Consider the following 12,696-nt stretch of genomic DNA (forward strand, 5'->3'; position numbering starts at 1 on the left):
AAACTTAATGAAAAACACTGGCACAAAACCTCAAAGGTCAAGCCTTGGGATGACATGAATGCTGACACTAGCACAAACACACGCAAGCAGAGATTGGGAATCATCAATATCAACATGAAAACATTGTAATTTAAACTTAGTACTTAAACACTGTAAACAATGTAGATAGTAATAAAGTAATACTAGTCATATGACAATTGTATAAAAATGTGCTGAGAAGTGGTGCATCTGAATTTTTTTTCTGTTCTCAGTAGACCATAAGTTCAGGTAGTACACATCATGCATATTACTCGATCAATTTTCCTACTTTTCTGATGCAAGTTGCAACCCTCTGCCACTACGGCGCTCTGATTTGTAGTGTGTAACATGGTGGTGTCTAATGTACCTACGTCAGTGTGTGAGAAACAGCTCATAAAACTGAAAGTACAAACTTGAAGAGTCTTTCCACACATGGAGCACCCTCTCCTTCAGCACGACAATGCCAGATCACACATAAGTGTTGCGACATCTGCCGTAATCCATTCCCACGGGATCACTGTCATCGATCTTCTTTGTACAGTCCTGACAGGCCCCATCTGATTTTTATCTGTTTCCAAAACTTAAAGAATACCTCTGAAGACTTTTCTTTGATAGTGATGTAGCAGTGCAAGCCGAGGTGAAGCGGTGGCTCTGTCTTCAAAGTCAAACATTCTACAGTGACGGTACCAAAAAACTGGTCTCTCATTGGGAGAAACGTGATCATCACCAGGGTGACTATGTTGAAGAATAAATATGTAGAATGTTAATAAAAATTGTTTTATTTAAAAAGCCTTACGAGTTTTCACATAAAAATTCAGAGGCATTACTTTCCAGTATGTCCTTGTACCTAGGCAGATACATAAAATCTGTACTAGAACAGATTTACGTAGTAAACTGTACTAAAACACTCATTACACAATGCATTTTGCTATGTAGTATTTAGTTTTTAGTGTTATTCAGACTTATTAGTATCACAATGTATGATTCTTAACCCCTGTGATTCTGGACTACAAGGCTCAAAGTTTTCCTGAGTCTCTTTCACCTTGGTGGCTCCCTGAGGAACACCATTTACCCTCTTCTTCTGTGTCTGTCCCATTGCTTGTTTCTGATTTTTCTTAAGATTGTTCAGTTGTTTGTAATTATTTTTTTTCATTATCCTTCATAATAGGAATTGGTCTGTCCCCATGTAGCAAGAGATGAGAAACAAGGGCAGCCAGAAGCTACCAAACTTGTGACTACAAGAATTCCATATTGGATATAGCCATATAACCAAAGGCAGCTGGTCACCCACCTGGCTTAATGAAAGAAAAATGAAATATCTGACTATTTCACTTAACAGCCTGTGCTGTTTGGTGCAAGAGCATGTCAACAAACAAGTTTTAGGGGAGCTCTGACATTAAAGAAAAATAATCTCCTGACAATATTGAGGTACAATTCATAAAAAGGCACAGGTGACTGTAGTGAAATAGAAAATGTAAATAATACGATGTTGCCAATTTGTAACAGGTAAAATTTAGTTTCACACGTTGACTGCCACATGCTTAGCAGTGGATGTTTCCATGCTGGGCCAGGCCAGACACAAACCATTAGGTACTAGGCTCTACTGTGCCTGCTGGCAGCCGCACAGCAGCAGCGTTTTAATGGTGTAGAATTATGATCATTGTGTTCTTCAAACATTTGAAAATAAACACAGTTTTATGTCAGTGATCTATCATTACTACTGCTTTAAAAATACTACACATTGTGTGCACATAATCGTAAACTTATTATTATTATTTTCAATTCAGAACTGCTAATGGTTCATTTTCCTTTGAAAAATGTGGCAATGGGTCCCCTGATAGCCTGTAGCATGTGCCATATGGATAAACTTCCTGTGGTTGAAATGAATACTTAAACATTGCAACCCTATAGTAGGACATTACCTTTAATACACATAAGCCAGGAGATTAACTTGTCAGACAAGTTCTTTCTCCAAGTGAAAAGAAATGTAAAGGGTCCTTTGTATTTTGGCTTTTATTTAACTTACTAGGTGATAAAATGAGCATTCTTTTACTGAGTTGTTTTCAAGAAGTTACACATATTACTCTGACACAAAGGAAATCAGACTGCTTACATCACTGTGGAGCCGTTCAATGTGGCATTCCTTGAATCACATCCTTATGTTGTGACAAGATCCACTGTAAGTCAGAAACCCAGCCAGCAGAGGACTGTAAATCTTGACCTGACTGTGGCATTTCACCACCAGTCCTCTGCAGCTGTAGTCTCTGGAAAAGCTTCTTTCCAGAGTGTGTGACAAAACATTTCATGTTACGGGGGATTTTGGTATGACCACTCAAATCTAAAGGTTGGCACAAAGCTCTCTCTCTCGTAAACAAAGCTTTATCTCCTCTCTATCTGGCAATGTTGCACTGAAGCAACCTTTATATCAGCACCCAGCATTATGCCAGTAATAACGGTGTAACTTCCTGAAACCATTTGAAGATGAACCTGAAAAGGTTCGAAAACCGGTTCATGGAATAAAACATAATTATTCAAAAAAGTGATTGGTTGCAGTTTTGTACAACTTATTTACATTTATATCAAAGTTCTAAAGGTGAGTTGTAATCCTAAGTATCTAATGGTTGTACATTCAGGAAAATACAAAACTGATCATAAAAAATACGTTGCCTGCAGGCAACATTGCCAATTTTTAATTAGTTTTTATTTGTTTTGTGTGTGACTGTGACAAATACTGACTTGTAGGAAGAAGTGGATGTATGGTGCTTCTATGGTACAAGGCAATGACAGTATGCAGTAACCTTTCCTGAAGCCTCATATCCCTCTTATGATCATCTTAAAGGAGACTCAGCTTGAAATCTTAACAGACAGCAGTGATAATGATCCTGACCACAGGAAACCTGTCTCTTCTAGGGACTCTGGTATGGTGACAGAAGAATCAGATATAGAATCAGAAAGTGACTGTTGATTTTGGAGAAAGTAATTGTGCAAAGTTACCTAGTACAGCAAACAATAACAAAATTAAGGGGAATAAATATTCATCCATAGAGTATAATCAAACAACGGAAAATACAGGATGGAATAATGTCCATCCATAGTGTAAAACTGGGTATACAAAGAAATTTGTCATATTCAACAGATTTCCCTGTTACATTAAAAAGCGTTAGTGACACACAACTGCAATATTTAAGAAGTTTTGTGAGTCTGCAATAGTGATCAGAATAGCAAGGGACACAAATCACTGTTCAGTCTAGAACACATCATCATCTTTAAATATGAATAGAAATTAGATGGAGCAGTTCTGTGGAATGCTGATTTATCTGGGCATTTTCACCATACCTTCATATGTGGATTACTTTGCACAGTCAACAAATGGTGAGAAGCTTTCAAATATAATGATACTGAAGCACTCCTAAAAACTTCACAGGTACATTCATTTTGCCAACAATGACGAGACTGTTGACAATAGTGACAAAATTTGAAATAAGGTCGATGTTTGATGCAGTGGTAGAAAATTGTCATAAGTAAGAGCAAGAAAAGGAACAGTCAGTTAATGACTGAGACTGTACAAAGATGCAAGGGTTGGGAATCTCTATAAGCACGGACAAAATAAGCTCCACAAAATATTTGTATTTGCTATGACACCTAGTATTATTTATGATTTGCTGCAATAATATACAGGTAAGGGAATGCTGCCCAGTGGGTTGAAAGAGGAAAAGTCTTGAAATTTGTGGTCAGGTTGTATTATTTTGTGCAAGACAATACCAAAAAATTTGAATTAAATGTTATATATTGTTAATTTTTAGTGTTCCCTAGACCATATCATTCAACTACAAAAAACTGAACATTGATTCAGCTGGAACACTAAGAATGAATAGATAGTAAAACTGCTCATTACTTGACAAGAAAATTTACTCAAGTTTGATTCAGTTAGTTATGGCTACAGAATGAAGAAAAATGAACTTGTAGCAGTAAAATTGACAGATAATAAGGTTGTGTGTCTAGTTATCTCATCCTGTGACACTAGTGCTGTAAGAAGATGGAACTCTGCAAAGAAGAGGAAAAGTTATGTCCCATGCCCCAAACTTTTTGGACAGTTTAACAAACATATGGGAGGAGTGGACTTTGATGGTATGCCTATGGAACTCTAAAGAACACACTTAAATAAAAAAATGCTGGTATGTGCATGTGTTTGAGTTTGTCTTGAATCTTTGTGCGATAAATACTTGGCTTGTGTATTGCTGGTAAACTGGTGCCTTTAACACCCCTGAAGCATTTTCAGGCAGATATTGCTGATAGTTAAATTATGGGGAACAAAGAAAGGTTCTTTTGGATCTGTTGAAAAGAAGAATAAAGCAGCATCTTCTGTATAATATCAGATACAACAATGTAGACCACTGACCTGAGTAAGTAGCTAAAAGGAGGTGCTCATTTTGTCCACACAGATTCTGTATGGTGGAGGTAGGAAATGTAATGTATTGTGCTAATGTTGAGTATTTTGGAAAAATAAAAATTAGAAAAAAATGAGTAACCTTGTTTTGTAAGACTGTACACAATGAAAATAATTAGCTAAATAATTTTTCCTGTAGGTACTTTTGGGTTTGTCAAGTAAAGGTTAAATCTGTGGTGGTCCTTCTGTGCAATTTCATAGCAACTTTCTATAGTTATTGACATCATAACACCATAGGCACTAATTCCCTCCTCTGGGTCAAAAAGCTTAGGTTTGTTGGTTACTGTGGGATTTGAGTCATTGTCCTCATGAGCTTGTTATCTAACTGCTTATAGCAGTTTCTGGAAAGGCATTCAATACCATCTTACATGAATCCCTTTGACTTGCAGTACTTTTAATATTGTGTGACTCTCATTCTGTAGCAGACAAACTGAACATCTCACAGTGTGCTACATGGTTCTTCTAACACCTGTCCGAGGGGTAGAGCTATTGAGAGCCTCTTACAAACACACATGTAATCGAATGTGGGCCAGAGCACATATGTCACCACTGCAACAGGGTTACTCACTTCAATTGACCCACACTCTGCCGAGTGGGTGGTTATCGAGGAGCTGTACTCTAGTGTTCCCTTCCCAATCTCTATTTGCCACTAGAAAGAGCATGCAAGATTGCTGGCATTGGTTGACTTAACTTGTAGTCATTTTGTGTTCTACAGTGGAACTGATAGGTGCTTAGTCAGACCACCACTGTTGCTGTTAAAATGCAGTTAATGTGCTTTTATTGTCAGTGAATACTATGATAATGATCAACTTGAAAATAAGGCACTCCGTAATTATCACATATTAAATCAACAGTCTACAAAGACTTAGAGAAGTATAACATAAGTAAATGAGTGGCCAGATATAGTTATATAGGAAACTGACTTCGTGGAACTTCACACAAAGGACTGTGACTGACTGACTATGTGAACGCTACTCTTTGACTGCTGAGCATGGGCTGACTGTGAAGCCTCACTCAAGACTGACTTCCACATAACTTAACTCATGGAATAGTGACTGCTTGTGGCTTTATTTACGGCACCTGTTTAGAGACTGACATGGGAAGGATTTTACGAAATATTAAAATACAAAGCTCTTAAGTATTCAGTAACAATATAAAAACTGCAAATAATATACAGTTATCATATCAAAACAAGATAGTTTCTTTGCCAGATATTTATAAGCTGTATATTCTTTTAATGGCATTCATACTACACTCTTTTATCCTGAAGTGGTCTTTTGGTGTGTACTTTATTCCCCACGTTCTAGAAAAGACTGCCCAGAAATTTATAGAAATTTGAATTTTGTATTTATAATATTTCACTAACATATTTTATTAGCAGAAGTACACTGCTTTGAACAAATAAAAGTTAGGACTACTACACAATTAGACTGGATTTTTGAAAAGATCTCATTTTAAGATTTGAACATTCTGAAATTCTTGTGACATCAATAGTCGTGAATAGAGACATTTATCAAATTATGTAATTTCCAGAAAAGACATTGTTCTTTCAAACAACAACATTATTCTTTTGTCAAAAAGCTTAAATGTTTAGTAGTCTTTTCATAGTGCTTGTCTGTGACCCAATGCTTCCTATGTGAGGTGAGTAGCAACCTATCCTTTCCATAATATTGCTGTTATTCAAAGAAGTAAATGAGGGTTTTCAGTTAAGGTATGTCAGTCCTTTGTGGGGTCATAACACATGAAATAAGGGAAAGGCAACAACCACACACACACACACACACACACACACAGAGAGAGAGAGAGAGAGAGAGAGAGAGAGAGAGAGAGAGAGAACATAACATGAAACCCTAATGCACATGACCATGTGCTATAGGTGAAAGATTGCTATTCCCTTACTTTATGTATTGTTCAATCCATGAATTTCAGTTATAATGTATTAGTAGGGTCAGATTTTCAAGTGCACCCAATTTCATTTCACTATTAATTTCTAATATTTCCTCCCTGAAAATATTTACACTGTTGTTATCAGCCACATGTACATTATATTCTGGACAATAAAGATAAAAAAAATACAAACCACTAAATAGCTTGGCTAATTTCTGTATACAAAAGGAGAAAAAAAAGTATGTGTGTTTGGAATGGTATGAGAGTAAACAGGACTATTCCTCCTTGGTGTGCTGTGAGCAGTGCTCAGTTACACTAAATGGATAATACTGTACAGATGTCTTGCTGCATTTCAACACTGTTACAGCATGATCTGTCATGCTGCTGAAACAGCCATTCCCCAATCTTCATCCAAAATACAAAGGCAGGGGGAGTGACAAATAGCCCTCCACAATTGGAGCGGCAGGCTCCCTGTAGGTTTGAGGAACTTATAGGCTGGTGAAATAGAAAATGCAAATTTCTTTTGTTGGGTGTTATCACCATCTCAACTCAATGCACATTAGGTAATGAATGGGCAAGTGAGCCAGTTGCACCAGAGAGAGTCCAACCAGCGACCACATGTATTGTACTGTCAGCTTACAAGTTGTGCCAGAGTAAAGTATTTGTAACAGTGCATAAGTTAAATTTCACTGCAAGTTTCTGTCTCCATTCAGAGAGAAGATATAGTTTGTGAAATTGGATCTATATTGAAACACACTATACATTTTAATGAGAGGGCAGGTGCAAACTTAAGTGGAGACAGGACCTCTATTTCAGCCAACAACCAGACAAATGTGGTAAAGCTTCTAAAATTTTGTGTAATGTCTGGCCTCCAGATTGAACTTATAAGCTGGAGGTTTTAGTGTATTTCTGAGTGGCTGACTCATTCTTTTTTAGTCCAGTGATCAGTCAGCCACCTTGAACAGCTATTGTAGACCCCTACTTTGAAATTTTTTATATAAAGTTTCAGAACTGACTATAAACATGATAGTAATAATTGTGTGTGTGTGTGTGTGTGTGTGTGTGTGTGTGTGTGTGTGTGAGAGAGAGAGAGAGAGAGAGAGAGAGAGAGATTTGTAATTTGAATGTTGAATTTTTACCTTTATTACCACTTTTAACCACACTCATCTCGTAAGAGATTTTAATACAGATACTAAAGACCTGACTGTTATGCACCTAAACCAACACAGCCAAAGTAGGAGCATCAGCATCAGCAGTGGATGAACAGCTTCTAAAAGATGCATTACTTGTCATTTTATACTTTTTCTGAAAAATGAGAATCAGAAATAAAACATTTTTGTGTGACATATTATAAAAAGGACAGATTGCTACTCATTATACAGTGGAAATATTGAGTCGCAGACATGAACAATGAAACACTTTGTTTCTAGCAGACATAAAGAAGTGTTCGTTTATATTTACTATTTATTTTGCCAGACTTACACACTAGCATCTCATTTTTCTCCTTTAGAAAGTGCTTATAACTACTAGTCTTTACACATTCCTTACCATAGAGTTTAGTCCAGTCACTGCACACCTACAACTCTAAATAGATATTACAGTACCAGTTAAGGTAGTCCTAACACTCTATCTGACAAATGAGAAATTTGTGTAACTGACCATAGTACAACATCACTGCTAGTAATTGGTAAGAACTTCCTATACTACCATCTGTTGTGTACTACTGCCCATATTCACAATGTTGAATAGCATAGCTCCAGATAGTAATGCAAAACAGTGCATTCAATTAATGATTTAACAACTGAAAATTTTAGAGAAAGCTTGCAACAATTAGACTAGAATGAAGTATAAAGAGAACCTGATGCTAATTTAAAATTTAACCTATTTCATGAAACTTGTGTGAGTATCTTTGAAAACAATTTCCCCAAGAAAACAGTGAAATATAATTGTAAGAAACCATCCAAAAAGCTATGGCTTACTAAAGGGATAAAAATTTATCTTATAGATAGGAGGAGTAATGCTCCAGAAACAGAGGAACATTATAAAAACTGCTTCACTGTATTAAGAAAAGTTACTGAAAAGTCCACAAATAAGTGCATTATGTCTGAGATCAGCACATGTGATAATGCAATTCAAACAATACAGAATATCGTTAAAAGGGAAACAGGGCAACTGAGAGCACATAAAGACTGTATTTCTACCAAACTCAATGAAAAGTTTGTTGACAAAAAGTCAGAAGTAGAAAACATTTTTAATAATCATTTTTTAAGTGTTACAGAGAAAATAGGATCCAGCGATTCATTAGAAAATGCAAAGCAGTATATGGAAGAGGCGATACCTATGCAATTTGGTAAAATTGAAATGCAGCCCACCTCTCCTACTAAAATTATGAAAATAATAAATTCACTCACAAATAAAAGCTCACATGGATTTGATGACATTTCCAATAAAGTACTAAAAGCTTCCAGAATGAGATTTTCACTCTGCAGCGGAGTGTGCACTGATATTAAACTTCCTGGCAGATTAAAACTGTGTGCCCAACCGAGACTCGAACTCGGGACCTTTGCCTTTCGCAGGCAAGTGCTCTACCATCTGAGCTACCGAAGCATGACTCACGCCCGGTACTCACAGCTATACTTCTGCCAGTATCTCATCTCCTACCTTCCAAACTTTACAGAAGCTCTCCTGCGAATCTTGCAGAACTAGCACTCCTGAAAGAAAGGATATAGCGGAGATATGGCTTAGCCACAGGAGAGCTTCTGTAAAGTTTGGAAGGTAGGAGAGGAGATACTGGCAGAAGTAAAGCTGTGAGTATCGGGCGTGAGTCGTGCTTTGGTAGTTCAGATGGTAGAGCACTTGCCCGCGAAAGGCAAAGGTCCCGAGTTCGAGTCTCAGTCGGGCACACAGTTTTAATCTGCCAGGAAGTTTCGTTACTAAAAGCTTGTTTCCAACAGATACATAGGATTCTCAGCTACATGTATAGTTGCTCACTGGAACAGGGCAGACAGACTGAAATGAGCTTTTGTTAAACCATTGCATAAAAAAGGGGACAGGTCTGATGCTGAAAAATACCACCCAATTTCACTTCTGACAGTTTTATCCAAATTTCTTGAAAAAGTAATGTATTCAAGAGTAGCATCATATATTTGTAAAAATTAAGTGCTAACAAAAAGTCAATTTGGTTTTCAGAAAGGCTTTTCAACAGAAAATGCTGTAAATGCTTTGACTGATCACATATTAAATGCTTTGAATAATAGAACATCACCAATTGTGATAGTTTGTGATCTCTTAAAGGATTTTGATCACATGAATCATGAAATTCTTCTAGATGAGCTTAAGTATTGTCATATGAGTGAGACAGTGCACAAATGGTTTAATTCATATTTTACTAGAAGAATAAAGAAGGTTGAAATTAACACTACAGTTAGTCTGTAGAAATCAGCAGAGTCCTCTAACTGGGGAGGCATCAAGAGTGATGTATCACAGGGTTCAGTCTTTGGTCACTTATTCTTGTTAATATATATTAATGACTTGCCACTCTATATTCATGAAGATGCAAAGATAGTTCTTTTTGCTGATAACACAAGTGCAGTAATCACACCCAGCAAACAAGAATCAGCTGAGGAAATTGTAAATAATGTCTTTCAGAAAATTATTTAATGGTTCTCTGCAAATGGACACTCAACAAATTTTTGAGAAAACACAGTATATGCAATTCTGTACAGTAAATAGCATAACTCAATTGATAAATATAGACAATTAATAGAAGTCTGTTGCTAAGGCAGAACACACAATTTCTGGGTGTGTACATTGAAGAGAAATTCAATTGGAAGAAATAAACTGATGATCTGCCAAAATGATTAGGTTCAGCTATTTATGTTATCAGGGTTATTGCAAATTTTGGTGATAAATATATCAATAGATTAGCCCACTACATCTATTTTCATTCACCGCTTTCATGTTGTTGTTGTGGTCTTTAGTTCAGAGAGTGGTTCGACGTAGCTCTCCATGCTACTCTATCCTGTTCAAGCTTCTTAAATCTCCGAGTAACTACTGTAATCTACATCTTTCTGAATGTGCTTAGTGTATTCATCCCTTGGTCTCCCTCTATGATTTTTTCCCTCTACGCTTGCCTCCAATACTAAATTGGTGATCCCTTGATGCCTCAGAATGTGTCCTACCAACCGATTCCTTCTTCTAGTCAAGTTGTGCCACAAATTCCTCTTCTCCCCAATTCTATTCAGTACCTTCTCATTAGTTACATGATCCACCCATATAATCTTCAACATTCTTCTGTAGCACCAGATTTCAAGAGTTTTTATTCTCTTCTTGTCTAAACCAGTTATCGTCCATGTTTCACTTCCATAGATGGCTACACTCCATACAAATACTTTCAGAAACGACTTCCTGTCACTTAAATCTATACTTAATGTTAACAAATTTCTCTTCTTCAGAAACACTTACCTCCCCATTGTCAGTATACATTTTATATTCTCTCTACTTTGACCATCACCAGTTATTTTGTTCCGCAAGAAGCAAAACTCATCCACTGCTTTAAGTGTCTCATTTCTAATCTAATTCTCTCAGCATCACCCGATTTAGTTCAACTACATTCCATTATCCTCATTTTGCTTTTGTTGATGTTCATGTTGTAGCCTCCTTTCAAGACACTGTCCATTCCATTCAACTTCTCTTCCAGGTCCTTTGCAAGTCTCTGAGAGAATTACAATGTCATCAGCAAAGCTCAAAGTTTTTATTTCTTCACCATGGATTTTAATTCCTACTCCAAATTGTTCTTTTGTTTCCATTACTGCTTGCTCAATATACAGATTGAATAATGTTGAGGATAGGTTACATCCATGTCTCACTCCCTTCCCAATCACTGAGTCCCTTTCATGGCCCTTGACTCTGATAACTGTCATCTGGTTTCTGTACAAATTGTAAATAGCCTTTTTTACCCCTGCCACCTTCAGAATTTGAAAGAGAGTATTTCTGCTTTCATATGACACCATATTTTGGGGTAATTCATCATTCAGTATTCATTGTACAAAAGCAAGTTATCAGGATAATAGCTGGAGCCCACCCAAGATCACCTTGCAGACATTTATTTAAGGAACTTGGGATATTCACAGTACCTTCACAACACATATATTCACTTACGAAATTTGTTATTAATAACCCATCCCAATTCAAAAATAACAGTGAAGTGCATAGCTACAACACTAGAAGAAAGAATGATCTTCACTCCTCTGGGTTAAATCTGACTGGCCCAGAAAGGGGTGAATTATGCTGCCACAAAAATCTTTGGTCATTTGCCAAATAGCATTAAAAGTCTGACAGATAGTCAACCAGCATTCAAAAACAAATTTTAAAAACTTCTGAATGACAACTCCTTCTACTCAACAGATGAATTTTTAGATATGAAATAGAAACTGTAAAAAAATAATAATTATATTGTGTACAGAAAACTCATGTTAAAGTGACACATTCCATAACATTATGAAATGTTATATTCACTATCTACGGAACAAGTATTATGAAATGTTACATTCACTATCTATGGAACAAGTATCACTGTAATGTAATGTAATGTAGCATGCTGTTAGTGCAGAAGCATGGAAGTCACTCCAAATTGTGTGGTTGAAAGATACTACATTACTTCTCAAAAAGGTGAAAGGTAAATGTCTCTCTCACAAAATAATTACTATCACGGTGGTTACTATTGTAAATAACACAATGAAATCAAAAATAAAAACAAAGAATTTCAAGAAATTAAGAAATTTTCTTTTGGTATGCACCAGATATTAGAGTTTTTGGAGACATCAAATTACATGAACCACAATCTCCTTGAGCAAATATTAAAAACATTATAAAGTAGTAGAGGAAGAACTTCCAGTTTTTATCAGATACTTAGTGTGTCCCACAGCATGTATAGGTACAGTTAGTTTATTTGTAAATTAGGGACACATGCTCACCAAAAAGTGGGCTCTTTCTATCAAAGAAAACTCCACAATTAAGAATTTTAGTTCCAGATAAGAAGAAATAGTCTTCAGGGTTTCTGATACTTAGTCAAGTGTTGGTCAGTCATTAGTAACATTTGCAACACCACTGAATGAAGTGTGTGAGGTATGGTCACTTCATACGAGTCCATACAATACTGCCAAGTCACTCACCCATCCGCGCGCATTGCATGTGGAGAAGCAGAGGGGTGATGAGCTAACATTGAGATAATCTGTGGGGAAGCCTGTTGTAGTACTCCAGAGATGATTCCATCTGGCACAGGTGTTTTTTTTTCTTTCTTTCTTTCTAAGTTTTGAAATCGCTAACACAACCTCTTCAGGCAA

Source organism: Schistocerca serialis, chromosome 9 (assembly GCF_023864345.2).
Source record: "Schistocerca serialis cubense isolate TAMUIC-IGC-003099 chromosome 9, iqSchSeri2.2, whole genome shotgun sequence".
In the NCBI taxonomy this organism is placed as follows: Eukaryota; Metazoa; Arthropoda; class Insecta; order Orthoptera; family Acrididae; genus Schistocerca; species Schistocerca serialis.